At 42.7% G+C, this 18,110-nt stretch overlaps 1 protein-coding gene across 1 annotated transcript in view; it reads right to left on the bottom strand.

The window, feature by feature from the left end:
• MARCH3 (membrane associated ring-CH-type finger 3) overlaps positions 1 to 18,110 on the bottom strand; it is a 145,330-nt gene that overhangs the window by 81,622 nt on the left and 45,598 nt on the right.

An 18,110-nucleotide genomic window follows, 5' to 3' on the forward strand; every position in this document is an offset into this window, starting at 1 on the left:
GCTGGCAGCTGTAGCTCCATTTCAACCCCTAGCCTGGGACCCTCCCTATGCTTCAGGTGTGGCGCTGAAAAGAAAAAAAAAAAAAAAAGTGGGTAGGAATGCTACATATGAAAAGAAAATTAAACCAAGAACCACGTACCACATTTTTCACCTGGATAAATGGCATAAAAGGTGTCTGATGCAGGGATTGACTTATCAGTTAGAACTAACATAAGATAAATTTGATCTAAGATACTAAACATTTTTAGAACTAGAAGCTCACAAAAATTCAAATTTAGTTTTAAAATTAGTACATTTTTCAAGAAAAAAATCTGGTGAGTTTTTGAGCAGTTGAAGAAGAGCTAGCAGAGAATTTTGATTCTTCCTCAGTTGGTATGTACTCTGTCAGGAAAACCAAAGAAAAATAGACTAGGATGTCAACATGTCAAGGGTATTGATTGTAATCTATGAAGCTCTTCAGAATAATTCACCAACATTTCCTGTCATTCTCTCTGCTCTGTGTAACAGAGAACTGACCTGAGGGGCAGCATCAGAGGCCTAAAGAGCCTCTTTAAAGAGCAGTCCTACTTTGGGCCCTACTTTCAATATTTAATATAAAATTTAACTGCCTCACACCTTCACCTATTCTAGATATGGGGACTCACTGAGTGAGTGAGCTGCTTGCTTGGACCAAGTGGTCAGAGATAACAGCCTATCCTTCAGCTGATGCTGTGTAGGATATCCGGCAGAAAGATGTTGAGCTAACGGAAAGTGTGACTTCACCCCAATACTGCCAGACAGGAACCTCTGCCCTTCTCCCCTCTTCTTCTCAGCCATGCCTCCTCAGTCTTTGGCCTGAAGGTGGGAACTAACACTAAAGGGCAAAGGACTCAACACACACAAAGGCAGGGACAGCAAGATTTGCCTCCATGTGATGTTTGAATAAGTAGTCTGATTTCATAACATGGGTTCAACCTTGGTTGCTGTATTTGCTAGATATATATAAAAGCATTACCTTTCTCAATTAGTGTACTTATTGGTATGATTCACTCACCTCCTGCCAGACTTCAGTTTCCCCAGATTCAGGAGCTAGGGTAGGTGCAATACTGGCTACTCCATAAAGGCCCTATGTACAGATGCAAAGAGAAACATTTACCAAGTGGTCTTTACATCGAAAGCCTGAGGTGGGAGTTGCCCTTTCTTATGGTCCTTTCTTACAGTTTTTGGAAAATTAAACTTCAATATTTTCTGGCATTTTAAGAGGTAAGTCCAGTGAGTTTTTCCCTATTGTCCCATTTTGGTGGTTTGAGGCTGAGGTCCACTTAATCCCTGAGGCCACAGGTCTTATAAATGTCCCCAGCATATGGGATGTTAATTAAGGTTGAGTTCTGGAAGAAGCAGGCAGCTTTGGTGTGAGATAAGTTGCAATAGCTAAGGCAGAGGGCAACGTGGTAAGTCAGTTTCGAGTCCAGGCTCTGAGCAGGTGAGCTGACTGGAACCCATGAGGGAGGAGGCACCCCCCCCCACCCCAAACCAGCCAGCCCCAGAGGGAGTGGAAGTGGGGAGGGAATGACATGGAGGAGGGTGGGGCTTATTGGAAGCTAATGGAATAGGCGTCTCCCTGACTTTCAAGGGGAGAGAGGGAGCAGGATCCTGGCCAAAGCAAGGAAGTGAGCAAATTCACATTCTAGAACACATCTTGTGTTTCCTATGATACCTTTTTTCTTCAGTGACATGGGAACACATCTTTTTAAAAACTTCCATTTGTTGAGCAATAAATACGGACTAGGAATATTGCCAAAGGTTTTCTATATGTGAATTTACTGTTCCCAGAACAATCATACGAGATAAGTATGATTATGACCCCACAGGTTACAGATGAGGAAACCAAAACCCTATGTTAGAGAAGGGGACCTTGGAATGAAGCCACGATCACACGGGTCTGACTATCTCTTTAACCCAGAGCTCTTCATCTTTAAACCGTACTGATCCTCTTTCATGCACAGAGTCCCTGACTTCTACAGAAAGTTACCTCTCCAAAGGGTTAACAACAAAAATTGCCAAGATGTTGAGTGGTCAAGGATTCATTCATCGTCATTGCCTCCTTATTACAAAGGAACATAAGTGCTGTTTCAGAAACAGTTTTTAAGCTATCAGTGTAGGGAAAAAATGTTGTGTTTAAAATGGCAGTTTTATTAACTGTATGTTAAGTATATACATTGTTAACTACATATATAAATGACATCTCTATACGTAATTAATTAGCAGTTTATCAATATTAATGCTGGTTGAAGCCGAAAAAGCCTTCGGAACTGCATAGGGAAAGTTTGCACAAATACAAGGAGAAGCTCGGAAAGCAGTAGACAAAATGAGGAGCCAATGAGAGATGAAAACCATTGAAAGACAGAGGGAATTTTCTCTCTACTAATTTTTAAGCCAAAGTTATGGGCTTTTACTGTCACTGTGATTGCATTGCCAGCAGGAGTATAAAATGGTGAAACTACTTGGGAAAAAAGAGTTTGGTAGCTTCTTACAAAGTTAAACATTATATATAGAACACATGGCCCAGCACTGGGTATTTATCCAGGAGAAATGAAAATATATGTCCTTAAGAAGACTTATACCTTTTTATTCACAGTAGCCCCAAACAGAAAACTATGCATGAATGGATAGATATTTTTTTTTGGCATGTTCATATAAGGAATACTACTCAGCAATAAGATGAAATGAACTAATAATATGCAGCAACATCCATGTATCTCATAGTTATGCTGAAAGAAGCTGGACAAAAGAATATAAATAATAAGAGTCGGTGGGAAATTCCAGAGGCAAAATTAATCAGCAGTGACAAAGATCATACCAGTGGTTTCCTGGGTCAGGGTAGGTGTTGGGGGGTAGGGAACTGACTGCAAAGGGGCACAGAATTCTGCAGACGTGGAAATGCTCTGAGTGTTGAGAGATGGTGGTTATGTGAGTGTGTATACATTTGTCAAAGATGTTCAAATGATACGCTGAAAATATATCAATTATACCTCAATAAAGTTGATTTTTAGAAACAACCAGCTTGGTAGAGAGTACGCATTAAAGAACAAAAACTCGCCCATCTCACTTTCCCTACCCCCAAATATTTTCTGTAACCAATGCTTGTTTCAGGAAGTTTATATCCTGCTACTTTTCCTTAGTTGCAATGTAGATTTTGTTCATAAAAGCCGAGTAGAGAAACATTATTAGACTTTAAAATAAAGCTATTAAGAATTCTTAAACACTCTTACCTGGATAATCAGATTTCCTCTATGTTTGGGGTTTTACCACTTGGAGCATTCTTATAATGCTATTTTCTAAAATGAATATTTACCTCCACATGCCTTAAATAACATTTACTGAATATAATTTAATCCTCGCTGAATGCCTCCAGGTCATCGTTGTGAATATCAAAAGTTGTGCTACTCTGTAACAGTGATGATTTCAGTTTGTTATGGCACATAGGACTTTTTTGCCTCTATGCTAAACAGCCTCAGAGTATTGAGCTTTTTAAGCTTTTGTACTTGCATTTTCTTCTTTCCTATTTTTCACTTGTTGGGCTGTCAGCAACCCTTTTTTTGTCTGTTTGTTTGTTTTTGCTACTGCCTATTTATCTCTCTGTAGGAGTTTTTCTCTCCTAAGATAATCAAATTAACAGAACCATATACGTATAGAGCAGTGGTCCCCGGCTGTTGATATTCAAACCAGCAATTGGTTAGTTTTAAGCAAATCACTGGGAAACTTGTCAAAACTACAGATGCCCAAGCTCCATCCCTGGTGATTTTAGTATCTAATTCAAGAAGTATCACACATTAATTTTTTTATTGTGATATACATTTGTGTATGTTTGAACACATACACAAAAGTAAAAAAATGTTGTAATGAACCACCACATCATCCAGTTAATAATTATCAACATTTTTTCCATCATTTATCTGCTTCTCCCTCTCCCCCCTTTTTTTACACTAGACCTGGGATTGGCCAACTCTGGCCCCATGGGCCAAATCCAACTGTTTTTTAAAAAATTGATATATAATTCCTTCACAATAAAATGCATCCTTTTAAGCATACAGCTCGGTGATTCTGGTCGTTAACAAGGTGGTACAATCATCACCATTATCTCATTCCACAGCACCATTATCAGCCCTGAAGAAACCCATACCCAGCAGCCATCACTCAATCTCTATTTCCCTCAGGCCCGGACAACCACGAATCAACTTTCCACCTCTACGGCACTGCCTATCCTGGACATTTTATATAAAGGGGATCATACACCATGTGGCTTTTTTGCATCTGGCTTTTTCACTTAATGTTTACCAGGTTCATCCATGTTGTTGCATGTATCAATACCTCATTCCTTTTTATGGATGGATAATATTCCATGGTTGCACCTGGTTATACATTGTTTTTATCCATTCACCAGGTGATGACATGTGGGTTATTCCACTTTTTAGCTATTACGAACAAGGCTTATGTGAACATTCACATACAGATTTCTGAGCCCCATCCCTAGAAATACTGCCACAATAGGCTAGGGTAGGCCTATGAATCTACTATTTTTTTTTTTTTTTGTCTTTTCAGGGCCACACCCACAACATTTGGAGGTTCCCAGGCTAGGGGTCCAATCAGAACTACAGCTGCCAGCCTACGCCAGAGCCAGAGCCAAGTCTGTGACCTACACCACAGCTCAAGGCAACTCCAGATCCTGAACCCACTGAGCAAGGCCAGGGATCAAAACTGAGTCCTCATGGATGCTAGTTGGGTTTGTTAACCGCTGAGCCATGACGGGAACTCCGAATCTGCCTTTCTACTACTTTCTACTAGATTATGCTGATGATTCTGGCTGTAGGACCCCACTTTGAGGATAAATGGGCTGCCCATCCTGCCCTGTTGCTTATTGAACCTTAAGCCAGCATTAAGCCAGGAGACTCATCTGATGCTCCATCTTGGTCAGGAATATGCAATAATGTACGAAGTTACCAGGCTGGAAGTGTAGTTTCCACATTTGGTTTAAATTATTAGTCGCTGACAGTCTCATTTCAGTTTCCAAAATATGATCATTTTTCCAAACGCCATTTGGTCAATTGGGAATGTATCTAGGTTTCAATAAAATTAGCAGGAATTATCTAAATTATTTTGTTTTTCTCATATTTGTTTTGGTATTTGTCTTGCCAGATGCATGTAGACGTCAGCTGTGGTTAGGAATGCTATTCAGGAACATCCACTGTGTTTGTGATAATGGATTTGACCTATGGCCAAATGGTACTCTTGAGAGATGTGGTTGTGACTTTGACAGATTGAGCCAAAGTTAAATTCTGATGAACTGCAAAGGAATTTTATCAGTCCCAGGATGTTTGCCAGCTGAGTCGGGTCAAAGGGTGACTTTCCAAAACGTCCTGAGCAATCCACATTTATCCTGTCACCTGTACTTCCTATTTTGTCAAAGGTCAGCTAAAGCCTTCATTTTCCGACTTTCTGCCATTGCGAGGACTACAAGCTTAAACCTGAGAACCAAATGTAAAGCTGTGTTCCTGTCTCTTACAAATCAGCAAGAACAAGAGCTCAGCAAGCAGAAGGGCGTTGACAGTTTTTGCTGATGGCACAGAGGCAGAATGAGACCTCAGCTTGTTTGGCTATGTAATAGAGGAGATAAGTAGAAAATATTTCTGTCGATAAATCAAGGAGGTCGACAAACAGAAATCTGACAGGTTGGACACAAGAAGACATTCTGCATTTAGGTTTTCAGAGCATACCTGAAGTCAGCTAATTACATTTCGAGAGAAATGGGAAATTAGCTTTGAGAAGAAGAAACAAATGTTCTATGCCAGCTCTGTTTGCAACAGCCCTGAAGCAGGCCCAGCTCTGCTCTAAGCTTCATTTCCAGGGTTCCAGACCACCCACTGGAGGGATTCAGCATTCACCCCATCACAGCCTTCCCAAGGAGGAAGTGAGGTTTTCCATTTTAATAGCTCTCAACCCAACCCCAAGGAAAGCCAGTTATCCTAGTATCCATATGCCCATGAGAGGGAAACTTGGTTATAGCATTTTTTTTTTTTTTTCTTTTTAAGGCCACACCTGTAGCACATGAAAGCTCTCAGGCTAGGGGTCGAATCGGAGCTGCATCTGCCACCCTACGCCTCAGCCACAGCAACATGGGATCTGAACTGCGTCTGTGACCTATACCACAGCTCAGGGCGACACCAGATCCTCAACCCAGTGAGCGAGGCCAGGAATGGAATCCACAATCTCATGGATACTAGTTGGGTTCTTAACCTGCTGAGCCACAATAGGAGCTCCTGCTTGTAGCATTGTAAGCTCAGTGAGTGATATTAGTCACTAGGCTTCTAAGAAGTTTAATTGTGTTATTTCTCCCCTGTTTTTCTAAAATACAATGGCAATAACTGAATTTGTACAGAAATGGCCCTGACTAGCTTCATCATTATCATACGATTCCTATTTTACAGGTACAAAACAGTTGATCTCATTGAACTGGTAACTTAGAAACTTGAGGCAAATTAGAGCAATTACTAATAAATTATATGTGTGGTAACTAACAATTTGTCTATCACCTAGAAATATGAGGAAAAAATGCCCGACTCTCTGGCCCTGCAATTCCGAATAGGTCTTTTCATAATTTCCTTTCCAAGACCCAAATTTTCTATTATCCACACCAGTTTCACCATTTCTGTTGCTGCTTTTGCAGAGGCCAACATTTATAACATAACATTAGGGATACAACGAACGGGATTTGCATTCCACTTGGAACAGAGATTGAGGCTGCTTAAAATTAAGAGATTAAAAAAAGTACCCAACAAAAACCACCCCATTCTAAGAAACCATGAAGTGAGCTTCATTTCAGCCTTTTCCTTAAAAAGTTAGTTCATGGAGGAAATCAAGGCAAGAGATGGGGCAAAATATCTTCTCATGTGTAATCATTATTCTTTGTCACTACTGAGTCTCGTTTCTGGGTGAGGCGGTTTGATGAAATTAAAGGAAGCTCTGTGGTATAAATTATCTGTCGTTTTAGGGGAGGAGGTGAGATTAGGTCAATTAACAAGATAGGATCTTTTTCTTCTTGCCTGCTCGGCTCACCTAGCCCTCCGGTGTGCCATTCAACATGAAAGGCGTTGATCTCAGTCATTAATTGAGGGCCAGGTTCCTCCATCAGCATATTCCTCCCGCCTGGTGCCACCTTACCACCAACCACTTGCATCCCCAGCTGGTTTCGTCTTCTGTGACGGCTGTCAAAACGTGAGTGGACAGACAGGGAGAAAGAGGGAGGGAGAGAGAGGCTTTTACAACTGAATGCTTGGAGACATTCTCACTGGCCTCTTGTTCTATTGAGAAAAAAAAAAAAGTATCCAGATCTTGGGGAAAGGAGGTTCAATGATTGGGACCTAATTGTTGAGACAGGACGTAAGAAACAACACACACACACACACACACACACACACACACAAAACCCAAAACCCTGGAGTTCTCTTCATTGTGGCTCAGTGGAAACAAACTGACTAGCATCCAAGAGGACACAGTTTGATCTCTGTCCTCAGTCAGTGGGTTAAGGATCCGGTGTTGCCGTGAGCTGTGGTGCAGGTCACAGACGTGGCTCGGATGCCCGGTTGCTGTGGCTGTGGTGCAGGCTGGCAGCTCTAGCTCCAATTCGACCCCTACCCTGGGAATCTCCATATGCCACGGGTGCGGCTCTAAAAAAGACAAAAAACAACAACTAAAAAAACCCCTCGCAGATTCAAGAGGATTTAGATAAGAATCCCAAATATCCTCCAGCTATGGAGAAAATGTGTTTCCTGCATAATTTATATATTGCGTTTCCCCTCACACCCAGCAAAAATTATATAACTATTTCTCTATATCACATGATAATCATGGCAGTTTTAAAATAGTGTCTCTCTTTTTGCCTTGAATACAAATGATAGCTTTGTTCACACTTTACTTGTCCTTATAATTTCAGGATGTTTTCCCAGACTCTTCATTTAGTTATTTTTGCCCACATACCTGGTTACAGGACCTAATTCCATGTTTCCTGGTCTCCCTGGAGAATCACGCAGCAAACATCTCCCTCGAGAAGCACTGATGTCAGGGAGAATCGGATGTGATCAACATTCACTGTTTTTTTTACTAGTGCAATAAGCAGAGTTTAAAACAAAACCAACCTCCCTGCGGATTCCAAATGCCTTCTCAATAACCACGGGTGATGTTTCCCAACCTGACCTGCATAGTTCCTTCAGGCTGCCGTGGGAGGTGTGACTACTCCGTGTCCCCACAGTTGTGGGTGAGGCCCCCATAATCGAGTAAACACATTCCATGGCAGCCTGGAGGTTGTGGAGGCCCGAGTGAGTGCATCCCAGTGGATTCCACCTCTGTGGGGCTCTTGCCACATGGCATGGCCTGGAGGAAGCAAGGCTTCCATTGGCAGGGGATACACCTGTAAACCTGGAAGCCCAAGGTCATGCTGCTCCTGAAGGGTGCAGGTGCCTGAGCCTCTCACCTTTTTCCAAGCTAAAGCAGACAATCCCAGGAGCCAGGAAGGTGGCAGGGAGGGTCTTGGGGGGAAAATCCTCAATTCTCACATCCCCTTTGCCTAAAATGCATTGTAATGATGTGGTTCCCTAGCGCTAGAAAATAAATGTTTATGTGTGGATTATTGCTTCTCCTGTAGTTGTAAAGAGGGAAGTGATCTCTAGCAGTCAGAACACGTATCATATACATTTTTGTAGTTAATCACTATGCTGAAGTTGATGACAGAAAAGAACATTATTTAAACACATTATCGTTTGGGGGCTAAAGGATGTCTTAGAGGAATATATACTTGATATCCATAACACTAAGCAAAAGCTATTTTTTAAAAATAATATGGAACCCGCAGCTTTATTTTTATTTTATTTATTTTATTTTTTTAGGGCTGCACCCTTGGCACATGGCAGTTCCCAGGCTAGGGGTTGAATCGCAGCTCCAGCGGCCAGCCTGTGCCACAGCCATAGTAACGCCAGATCTGAGCTACGTCTGCAACCTACACCACAGCTCACACCAACCCCGGATCCTTCACCCAATGAGGGATCAAACCAGCATCCTTAAGGATCCTAGTTGGGTTTGTAACCACTGAGCCAGAATGGGAACTTCCCCAAAAGCTGTTTTTCAAGGCAAGGGCCCAGAGTGAAGAAAAGATGTATAGGGAGCCTTGCTTCTACCAAGACCATCTCACTGCTGAGGATGATAGTCCAGGTGCCTGGCTCCCATCTTACTTGGTCAAAGCTACACCCAATGGAGGGGGAAAAAATCCTGGAGTCCACCACCCTTGGAGGGAGAAGCTTCGACAATATGTTCTACTTCTGAGTTCTGTTTTTTTAGGCCAAAAGAGTCCCTGCTTTGCCTATATATTGGCATTGTTACTCTCTGGATAATCAGAGGTGGAAGGAAAAATAACCTTTTCATAATACCCTTGCTCTTGTATTTTGTTCAAAACTCTTTGTTACCAAGGAAATGATTAAGATCCTTAATTAGGGGTTTTCAAATCAAAAGCAATACACGGATCAGTGGTGGCACCTTTCTAGCAGTGCTCATATGATGAACTCATTTTAAATAGATTTCAGGGAGTCCTGACCAAGATTTCAGATCACCACATTACATTTATAAAAACTGGCTATTTAGACAAGAAAATGGGTCTCTTTTTATAAGCTGTGCTCCCTTTATTAAGTTTTACATATTCATTCACGTTCTGAGTATTACTTTATTCCAATAAATTAATTTTTATCTATGACTTAAAAGTCTTAACGAAAAGCTGTTGAAGTTACATGTGACAGTTGAAGTTATCTGGCTAGCATATTTACCCTTAAATCTATTTTAAAATAGAATGTGGGGAATTCCTGTTGTGGTGCAGTGGAAATGAATCCGACTAGTATCCATGAGAATGGGGGTTTGATCCACAGCCTCGCTCAGTGGTTAGGGATGTGGTGTTACCATGAGCTCTGGTATAGGTGCCAATGAGGCTTGGATCTGGCGTTGCTGTGGCTGTGGTGGATGGCAGCTGCAGCTCCCAACTGACACCTAGCCTGGGAACTTCCATATACCATTTCTAAAAAGAAAAAGAAAAAAAAAAAAAAACCCACCATATATATATATATATATGATGAAAAATAAAATAGGATGTGGTATTCCAATACTGAAACTTTACTGTTACATTTTCAGGTTTTCCCAGATGTAAGTTCAAATTATATTTTACTTGTACAGTGTTCTGGTAAACGTACACATCAGAATTATACCAGAACCTAAGCCAGGGTCATATTTCCTCATCAGCCACATTCTGGCTCTACAGTCAGCCAGACACCCTGGGAAGCTCTTTATTGCCAACTGAGAGGGATGCAGAACGTGGGAACGAGGAAGCCTTTCTCCTAGGACTGTTACCAAATGGATGTGAAGGGCAGGAGGTTTTAAAATAGTGAATCAGGGTCTAAAGCCCAGAACAACTGTACTGGCTAAAACTCAGGATGATTCAAAATGCAAACCTTCACGTGGATGCACCTGAAAGGAATCAAGGGACTTTAAAGCCCCTCGAATAGATCTATCTTCTCTAGCAAGAAAATGTACCTCCTTTTCTCCCTGCGCTGTAGCACATCCCCAGTAGGCCTGTCTCAACGCCTCCTTTGGTTTCTTTGACTCCCTTTGGAGGTGCCCATTGTTCTCACGTCCCTGTCTCTCTCTTGTGGCTCCCCAGGGGTGATGCTCAGAAAAGACTCCTTCAGTCAGGTTCTCACTGTCTTCTTTTCTCTTCTCCTTGGATAACTTTCTCCTCCTTTCTTCTACTTTGTCACCCAGGGGATGACAAAGGCTCTTTCCCTTTCCACATGCCTGTGGCTGAACCGCATGTTTGGATTCTTTCTTCCTGCCCACAATGCATTCCTGATATGTCCTCTCCGGGACACGTGTGGGGTCTGTACTACAGTGCAGGGTACCTTGAGGGTCAAATTATCCACAGCTCACTGGGGTCTGGGGACAAAATCTTAGGTGACTCGATCCGTTTTGTTTTCTTTGTGCCAATCGTGACCTTCAAAGTCCCTCTCTTTTCCTGCTCGATTGCCCTGCTGCCACATCCAGGTCCAAGTGCAGCACTTTCTCAGCAACCCTGCTGCTTGGTATCCAGTTTCACTGCCTCTGCTTGGGGTCAGAGCTTCCTTGCAGAGCCATGTGACACTCTGCAGGGGGACTCAGGCCCTTGGTGATTTCTTTGAAGCTGATCCTTTTTCTCTCTCTGTCCAGGTCTCCTCACACCCTCCACCTGCTCTCTGCCACCTCCAAGTCTCCCCAGCCAGCTCAGCCCCCTCAACTCCCTCCTGTCTCCTCTCTCCGCAGTCTGAAGTCTGGAGGTGAAATTCCCCGGGCTCCTTCAGAAGACCCCTCTTTGGCATGATCAATTTGCAGAGGTGGCCCCTGGCTCCTCACTCCCTCCAGGATCCTTGCCCCCGGCCTTGGGCAGCAAGGAGAGCACAGCCATCTGGTACTCTGACTGCTCACCTAACAGCAGCCCATGAGGCCCATGAGGCCAGGATGATTCAAAATGCAAACTTTCATGTGGATGCACCTGAAAGGAATCAAGGGATTCCTGGGATCACCCTTCGGGAGTGTTTTCCTGACCTGTGTTACAAATACTGGCCCAGATTCACTTCTTCTTCTTCTTTTTTTGTCTTTTTATTATTATTATTACTTTAATAGTTATTTCCCCAATACAATTTTTTTTGTGTATTGTACAGCATGGTGACCCAGTTACACATACATGTACACATTCTATTTTCGCACATTATCATGCTCCATCATAAGTGACTAGATATAGTTCCCAGTGCTGCACAGCAGGATCTCACTGCTAATCCATTCCAAAGGCAGTAGTTTGTGTCTATTAACCCCAAGCTCCCCAACCACCCCATGCCCTCCCCCTCCCCCTTGGCAACCAGAATTCTATTCTCCAAGTCCAAGATTTTCTTTTCTGTGGAAAGGCTCATTTGTGCCTTATATTAGATTCCAGATATAAGTGATATCATATGGTATTTGTCTTTCTCTTTCTGACTTACTTCCCTCAGGATGAGAGTCTCTAGTTCCATCCATGTTGCTGCAAATGGCATGATTTCATTCTTTTTTATGGCTGAGTAGTATTCCATTGTGTATATACACCACACCACTTCTGGTCTCATGCTCCAAGGCAGGTCTCTGAAGATTTTAGGAGACAGGAAGATCTGCATATTGGAGGGCTGATGCCTGCTCTGACTGCCTTGCTATCTGGCCACATTCAGGGGCAAGGGCTTGGCTTATCAGTCTCGGCCAGGCTGCTCCCCACCCAACATAATCAACACGTGTGCACCCCAACACAGGGCTCTGCTCTCAGGCAACATGTTTTGGGTGTGAGAAAAATAGGCAGATACAGGGGTGCTGTAGGGATCGCATGAGGTCACACTGCTAAAGCCCTGCCTCACTACCAGATGTCCCTTATATGAGGCTGCCATGGCTTTGCTTTTAGGTGTGGATTCTATAATTGATCCACGTCCCCTCTTTGCACTGGCTGCTGGAAAGCTCAGTGCTCAACCCAAGGGCTGCCTGGGGCATGGAATGGATTCAAATGAATTTTTATAATAACCTTACTCACCAGTTCATTCTACTTCTTTATCTTTGTTTTTCACTTTCCCTCCCATCTCCTCTGTTTACATTCCCCTGCCAGCCACCTTAAACCCTTTCTGAATCAAGGTGGGGCACTGATAAACAAACATCCAAAATGAAATCATTTTATGGTAAACTGAAAGTCTCTTTTACCCATTTGGTTTGAATATAAATTTCTGGGCAGCAATAACGACTACATAATGTCCCTCTTCATGAAACAGAAATCCTGATTCCAGAAATGTACCCTTTGGACATACACAAGTGTGCAATATTTGTTTGACTATAGCAGTGTTTGCAACGGGGGGGGGGGGAAATAAAGTAAATGTTCAGGAATGGCTAAATACATCATGTACAACGGCACACTATGCAGCTGTTCAAAAATGAGAGATGGGTTTACATGTTTGACATGAAGGATGCCTTTCATGCATTAAGTGCCAAAAAAAGTTTGTGGTGAGGGAGAAGAGGAGGCTGTATTTGTTATTTAAACTTTCTCCCAACCCCACCACAAAGAGCATGAAAACTAAGGAGGGCTCATTGCTGGTTGCCTGGTGTAAACAAAATGGGCATCCTCAGCCCAGAAGCTTGCTCATATTCAAAACAGTATTAAATAACAGGAATGAGGAAGCCACACTGCAGAAGCTCAGGGAGCTCCATTCTCTGAATTAGCACATGTGATAGACGAAGAGAGGGGAGGGTAGAGAAGGGGAAAGATGGGGGGCTGGCCTTTGAAGGAGAAAAGTTTTGGCAGCTGAGAGTTGCCCATTGGGAATTTTGGTGTGACATGCAGTGAATTTTCTTTTCACTCTGCTGGCCAAACCCTCAGTAAAACCTACCTGTTTCCCAATACTTTTGCAGTTGGATTTGCTTTGGAGGGAATGTGATAAAGTGTTGCATCCAACCTATAGGTCAGAGAGGGTCAAGGGCAGAGGTGGCTCAGAGTGACCTGCCCCCTCTGGGTTATCAACAGATAACCAGGTCCCATGTGCAATCAGTTCTATACATATTGGGACCGGTAGGTTGATGACTAGAAAAAGACTGGAAAATGGGGGAAAATGCAGTAAGTCGAATTAGCCCTCTGCAAAAGCCATGTTCTGACTTAATCCTGAGATTAGTTTTCATATTCAGGATGACAAAGAGAAACTTAGGAAAAAAAAGCAGTGAAAGGATCACAGTTGAGAAGATAATTCCTGAACTCAGCCTGTGTCAGAGTAGCCACAATTATTTTTACATGACATGTATATGAAACACTAGCTCTGACTGTATTAGGTGTCATAGAAATATCTTCTTTATTTGGAAAAAAAAAGAGTGATGTCTTTATCAAAAATTCCCCTTATTTCCCACTTCAGCTTTGTGCACCTCAGCCCTCGCACAAAACCTCCCTGACTGTTCCTTATGTGTGGCTCTGGCTCTTCTGGTGTCACTTCTCCTGGAACCATTGCTTCCGCATACTGTGTGACACAACCTGTGCGAAGGTTCTGGGGATGACACTGGTCCTGTGGATAGGCTCCAGGGGCTTCCATATCCTTGGCATCTTACCCAGGCTATTGCATGTGGACCATTTTCTGGGGAGGGGAGTCATGCGGCGATTCAAATATCAATGGGCTAACCCCCTAAATGGCACAGACCTCTGATTGAAACACCTGATATGAAACCCCTTAAAAAAAGTCTCATATTTCCAAGGCCTCACCTAAAGCCTGGTATATAGTTGGTACTTAGTAAAAAGACACGAGCTCACACTGATTGAGCAGACAGAGTATGCCAGACACCGAGGTGTTTATTATTATGATCCTTATTTTATAGATGAGGAAAGTGAAGTCCTAAGTGCAGATCCCTGTTTGGAAGACTCAGTGTCAAGTGAAGTCTATAAATGGTGAATGAATGCTGAAGCGTTGCCAGGCAGTGGTTACCAACCCTTCCATCATGAAGGTAAGGAAACTGACTCCTGTCAGCATAGCGGGGAGGAGGGGGGTTGAGTCAAAAACTCAGGTTACCTCTCTTCCATTTAGTATGCTTTTCTTTATGCCTCTAACTTTGAAATGGTCTTTATTCCTTTTTAGACATGAATGTGGACTCTATACCCTAAACTGAACTCACTTCACCTGTCTCTGAATTCAGGACTCTGGCAGGTGTATGATAATCTTGTTCGTCACTAGACCAAATTTCATATTGGCAGGGATTTTGTCACTTTGGACATTTGCAAGGGAAGCAAAATCTTTCCTCTTCTGGGATCCTTCTCTTGTTCAGGGTCTCAAAGCCACATGCCTACAGGGACTAGTAGGGAATGGATGTGATGCAGGTGGGCTGGGTGAGAAGTGGGGTGTCTGAAGGGCACAGCAGCTCCTTGGACTCACCAAGTCATTGTCACTTGAGTATGTGGGCCCAGCATAATTAGATCTTCTGAATTTTACGAGAAACCAGAAAGGCAGATTTTATGTGGAATTTCCTGAGTTTTAGATGGTGACAACTCATTCAAATATTAAAAAAAAAAAAAAAAAGAGTACAGGCCAAATAAAATACATCACCGATAGCTGGGTGGGCCTGTGAGCCACCACTATGCAAACTTGGTTTTCATTTGGGGATCATCTAGAATCATGTTCTGGTCCAGTCAGGTGGATGGAGGGGAGGTGAAAGGAACATTTTCAGTTTTGCTGCTTGTTAGAGGCTAAAGATTTTAGACTTTCTGTGGATTTGAAACATGCCGTCCATGGCCCCCAGTGGAAAATCAAGAGCCAGGAGTACCAGTAGTGTGTGACTTCCTCCCTTAAGCTTCCAATCAAACTCTGCTGCCCAAAGCCTCAGCCTTGTGTGCACCGACACATGACTTCAGCATTCTTCAAGCTGGTGGTTAGCAGGCATTTCTCTGCTGAACCTGCAGAAAAATCCACAACCTGCTGCAGGTCTTCTTGCGTGGCGTGTGCGTCTTTGGGGTGGCATGTCAGCCTCTAGCAGTGAACAAATGACTGCTTTGAGGACTTCTCTGGCTAGTCGAGGTCCATTGAGGGAGACCAGCTTCTCAGAAGAGTGGACCTTCTCCTAATTGGGGAGAAGAGGGAGGCACATTTCGCCTTTTCATCTGTCAAGCAAGGCTGTGCAGAGTGCTAAATGCATTTAGATCCATTTGGGGTCAACTGGTCTGGTTCTCAAGGACCTGGGGCCCTCAGCTTGCTTCCTGGATAGCATGGCCTCTGAGGGTGTGATGGAAGAGGACATGGAAAGGCCTCTCATTTAATTTAGAAGATTTCTGAGACCTTTAAGCCTTAGTTCTCACTCCAGATCTAAGAATTATATGTGGAGAAAAACTCTGTCGAGCTTTCTTCTCTTTAAATCCACTAGTGAAATGGAAGCAGAATATGAATGTATTTTGCAAGGCTTTGGGAAATAACACTGAACACAGTGTCCTCTTCATGCGGAAGGTGTTGTATATGAGTTTAGTTTGGAGAGAGATCTCTGTTTGTACACGCACAGGACTTCCCGCCCATCACACCAGCAAATTGAGAATTTTCCAACCTTTTTTCTTTGAACAGCAACAAAAGAAAATATGGCATGAGGTACCTGAGCCAACAGTAACAGTGTACTCAAGTGTGGACAGTATCAAATATTATGTTTGGAGTGGAGCTTGGTTCTTCATAGGCTGCCAGGCATGCTTGTTTTAATTTTACAGAGAACACATGACTCTACTACTATGGTATTTAGAATCCCTATGCTGGAGTAGTCCCAAGGTTTTCCTGAAATATCTAAGGCTGTTTCCAAATGGTGCTTTTCACTTTTGTTAACACTTTGCTTTCCTTTTAAGTCAGTTGATAAATTGTATCTAAGTTTCAGGTTAACTCACATTTTTTCATACCCAGTCCCAACCTATTATCAGGATGAACCAATGATCATGAAACCTGGTGCCACTGTGCAAACATTTGTACTTTTCAGGTTTAAAAACTATAGACTAAGATCAAATTCCTATTTTAGTGCAAGTCCCAAAGAAAGAATCTCTGTTCAGTCTCTTTTTCTATCCCACTTTTCCAACCCCTCAATAGGTAAGAACCTATATGTCAAATAGAGGCCAAGTCAGAATGGTTCTCCCAGGGAACGCACAGGCAGCAAAGGATCATGGATTTTTCTCTTCTGTAAACAACAGTGGTTCTTTAAATAAAGAATCTGATTAGTCAAGGAGTTTCCGTTGTGGCTTAGCAGGTTAAGAGTCCAAATACTAATATCTGTGAAGATATGGCTTCCATCCCTGGCCTCGCTCAGTGGGTTTAAGGATCTGGCATTGCTGTGAGCTGTGGTGTAGGCTGCGGATGTGGCTCGGATCTGCTGTGGCTGTGGTGTAGGCCTGCAGCTGCAACTCCAATTCAGCCCCTAGCCTGGGAACTTCCATGTGCTGTGGGTGCAACCCTAAAAAAAATAAAGAAGAAAAAAAAAAGAGAATCTAATTAGTCATTAAATTGCTTTCCAATTTCCTAATGCACAGGCTTTTGTTTCTTGCCCTAATAATTAAGGTCACCTATGGAAAAGAGCTGAATAAAGATGCGTATTTTCTTGGCATAAGCAGTCAAGGTGCCCACATTTACTTGAGTTAAAGGTTGGATATAATTTGGAATTTGTTTTTTGGTTTGGATTTTATTTTCAGTCAATTAAATAATAATTTGAGCAGTATATATATATATCCTTCTGTTTTTATTGAGATATGTCACATGCTGTACAATTCACCCATTTAAAGGGGGTTTCACCATATTCACAAAATAGTGCAGCCATCACCTTAATCAATTTTAGAAGATTTTCATTGCGCCCCCAAAGAAATTCCACACCCATCAGCAGTCATTCTCCACTCTTCCCTTCCCCCAGCCCCTGGAAACCACTAACCTACTTTCTGTCTCCATGGATTTGCCTATTGTGAACATTTTATATAAATAGTATCATACAATATGTGGCCTTTGTATCTTTTTTTCACTTAGCATAATGTTTTCAAGAGATCTATATATAGATGTCACACACACACACACACACACACACACACACACACACGAGTTTTATCTGAACACTTCAGAAGCACATGGGCAGCAATGCTCTGCTATTAACCTTCCCACCTTCTTTAGAGCGTTTCCATCATATCTCAGTGCACTTAGGAAACTGAGCAAGTTCTGTGGTCTCTTACCGCAAATGTTTACTTGCCAGTAGCCATCTCCTCATCAAGTTCCTATAATACCTCACACTCAGCCTGTACAACAAGACCTCAGCATTTTCCTTCTCCAAACACAATATTCCTGTGTTTACTCATCTTTGTTAATGATAAAACCTTCTGCCCACACTAACCTTAAAACCTAGTAATTTTTTCCTCATTCAAGTCTAATGCATCCATCACCATTGCTAGACACAGGTTCTCCCCATTCTGCCTCCACACCTTTTCCTGTCTGCCCGCCTCTGTGCCCTCAGTGACACCCCCTGGCCCAGCCACCAGT

Source organism: Sus scrofa, chromosome 2 (assembly GCF_000003025.6).
Source record: "Sus scrofa isolate TJ Tabasco breed Duroc chromosome 2, Sscrofa11.1, whole genome shotgun sequence".
In the NCBI taxonomy this organism is placed as follows: domain Eukaryota; kingdom Metazoa; phylum Chordata; class Mammalia; order Artiodactyla; family Suidae; genus Sus; species Sus scrofa.